The sequence below is a fragment of the Gavialis gangeticus genome, unplaced genomic scaffold (genome assembly GCF_001723915.1).
Source record: "Gavialis gangeticus isolate Ggan-Ray unplaced genomic scaffold, GavGan_comp1, whole genome shotgun sequence".
In the NCBI taxonomy this organism is placed as follows: domain Eukaryota; kingdom Metazoa; phylum Chordata; order Crocodylia; family Gavialidae; genus Gavialis; species Gavialis gangeticus.
Window position 1 is genome coordinate 183,294,791 of NW_017729022.1, and position 3,278 is coordinate 183,298,068.

Consider the following 3,278-nt stretch of genomic DNA (forward strand, 5'->3'; position numbering starts at 1 on the left):
GGGTGGGGGGGCATGTCCCCACAGTTAGAGAGGGAATGGAGCTGGGGTAGGAGTAGGTGCTGCCCAGCCAGGGTGGGGCAGGAGGCAGAGCTGTGTGCAGGGGTTGTTGGGGGATGGGTTCTGGCTGCTATGCGTGCACCCCTGTGTGGGAGGCATGGGGGCGCATGTGCCCCCAGGATATGCTCGGGGGGTGAGCAGGCTGCCGGTGCAGGCTCGGGTCTGTGCCAATTTCGTCTTGGCGGGGCTGGGCCAGGGCTACTTAGGGTAGGCAGTGGTGTTCGGAGGGGTGGATATGGGGGGCTACAGCAAATTTTGGCTCTCAGAGCCACCACCGCCCACCCTGAGCACAGCCCCAGCTTAGCCCCCCTGCTGGGAAGAAGCTGGCATAGCCCTTGCCTCTGAGCCCACAGTGGGCAGCCCACCCTTACCCTGTGCACCCTTATCCAGGGGGCACATGCCCTCTGTCTCACCCTCAGGGGTGCATGCAGCGGTGGGAGCTGCATCCCTGGACAAGTTGCTCGTAGCTCCATCCCATGCCCCACCCTGGCTGGGCAGCTCCTGCCCCTGTCACAGCCCCACTCCCTTCCTTCCTCCCTCCCACACAGTGACAGCCTCAATCTGCTCCCCCCCACGCCCCTTCCCCTCCCACCCCACACTCAGACTTACTGGCGGGATGTTGCTCTTCGAGCTGCCAGGCTGCATATTGGCAGTTGGATTAATATTGGCCGATTATGGCTGGGTAATAATCAGCCATCGCTGTTGGCCAAAAAATTCTTTATTGGTGCACCCTACAATAATACTACTAAAGTGGTACAAGACATGAAGCTTTCTGGCAGCACCACTAGCAGTTCCCTTTTATTGACTTTCAACCCTAGTTTGAGGCTCATTTGTTCTCAGTAATGGGAACAAAACTTTTAGAGAAACTCTGGATTCAGTCCTCAAGGACTAAAAAAAACCCCCCATGGTTCAGCTCTACCATATCATAAACCAAATTGCACGTATAGATGCACCTGTTATGTCTAAGAAATATGTTAAGGTTTTACCTGATCAGAAATGGACAAACTAAGATGTCCTATTAAAATACATTGCATCTGTAAACAAACTTGTTTCATACAGTTGCTACTTGGCCAGTAGCTGTAAATAATACATGGAAAACCCACAAATTTTCCATTAGGAAATGTGTCAAAAATAAATCCTATTTCTGTCAACAACAAAAAAATTGCTATAATCTTTGACTAGTCAGAAAACATGCAGTCAATTGACAACATTTGACCAGTAAACTGACTGGCTTGCCAACACTGATTCTCATATTCCTCATGTTTGAGTTGGCTTAACTCTAAGAACATCTTCATAATTTCCGTTGGTCATGTTTAGGTGTGGCAGAATTCAGAGCTGCCATGAGTCCTGGCTGTGCTCATTCATAGCTCCCTTATCTACTTTGTCACTCCATCTTCCTTTGTTCCCAGTCTCCTAGGGTTTTTGAGAGTTGCAGTCCAAACTACAGTCAGCACAGTTTTGCAGAACTGTTCCCCTGTCCTTGTACATTCCATCAGCCGTAATTTTCCTTGCATCTTCTTTCTATAAATTTTGATTATTAATGATGGATGTATTTTTTTTGTTGGTCTGTGGGTGTAAGGTGAAATCAACACTTATCAATGTTTACCGGTTTAAAAAAAAAAAAAAGAATCCTGCCAAGTCTAGTCATATTGGTGTTCTGATTCCTGCCAATACAGAAGCCTGATCCTCTCCCCAGGTACATGGCATAAAACCTTTGGAGGCAGATGTACCTCGGGGATAAGAGGTACTTGATGAGGACAATTTCCTGTTCTCTGAACATAGTCACAACATTGTAGCTTCCAACAACCAAAAAATAACCAGCTTGTTTATGATCCTGCTGTGATAACTCTGCTGTCCTGCCAGGACTAAATTCTATGGGATGAGGCATATTTCCACCCTTTAGAATTTTTTATTGGAAGCATGCAACTGTATCATAACAAACTTTGAGGATAAACTGGAGTTAATTAATAACATTTCTGAGGTGAATGGACTGTACTTTGGAGGAAAGATTTGGGAACCAGAAAGGGTACAGTAGAAAATGGACATTAGCCTTTAGTACTGGGGGCCAGCATATGTAGCATAGTAAGCAATGCCCTAGCAGGAAGAACTTGCATATTTGTGTTGGCTCTGAGGATTGTAAGATTAATTAGTCTTAAATCTTAGAATAGACAAGCCGGTGGTCATGGCCTGTACAAAATGAAGGGAGGCCTGGAAAAATACAGAATCCTGATACAATAATTTATCCTGTGGATCAGAATACTCATGAATACAGTTAGATGAAACCCATCTGGGGATGTAGACCTTGAAGAGTGAAACATATGTGACAGTATGCCTTTTTGCTCCAGTTGATGTATTTCAGCATTTTTACTATCCAAAAGAGGTGTTGGCCTACGGCACGTTTTTAATCATAGACATTCAGTCTGACTACCTTTAATTGAATTGACAATTTTGATGGTGATTTAAAAAAAAAAATTACTCTGTTATCAATTTCTGAAGTGGTTGAGTTGTTTGAAGTGTGCAGGTCTGGTGCCAGTGTCTTGAATACCTGTTAATTTTAATTGTCCTGTGTACATAATCTTCTATGAAGGCTACAATTTTGATCACTCTTACCCTTGCACAGAGTGTCTTTTTTACATTGAATGCCTGTTTCAAAGAGTATAGCATGTGTTTTTTTCCTAGAGAGAGAGAGACCGTGTTTCATATTTCTATGAGCCATGTAGAAGACACTGCAGCACCATGTAAGCGGTTTTTTTCCCCTTATCTTATTCCTCCAGGACTAGACAGTTAATTCTAAAGGAGATGGCAAACTAAATTATAGTAATTTAATACAGGGTGGTACAGTGAAGGAATAGCAGTTGTTTAGATATCTGTACTTCCCCAATATTTTGGCTTGGAATGCATGAATCTGTGATGGGCCGGCATCAGGGATGATGCTCAAGGGCAACTAGCATGGTTTCATTAGGGGCAGGTCATGTCAGACCAACCTGATTGTCTTTTATGATCAGGTCACAAAAGCATTGGATGCAGGTGTTGCCGTGGACGTAGTCTTTCTGGACTTCAGCAAGGCCTTTGATGCTGTCTCTCACCCCATCCTCATTAAAAAACTAGGCGACTATGGCATTGATGCCTACACAGTCAGATGGATTGCAGATTGGCTGAAGGGTCGCACTCAGAGGGTGGTGGTGAATGGGTCATATTCGACCTGGGGGGAAGTGGGCAGT

The 3,278-nt window shown here is 45.0% G+C and overlaps 1 protein-coding gene across 1 annotated transcript in view; it reads left to right on the forward strand.

The window, feature by feature from the left end:
* The window catches only part of USP34 (ubiquitin specific peptidase 34), a 237,910-nt gene that overhangs the window by 1,754 nt on the left and 232,878 nt on the right, over nucleotides 1–3,278 (forward strand). The gene's annotated exons all lie outside the window — the stretch shown is intronic.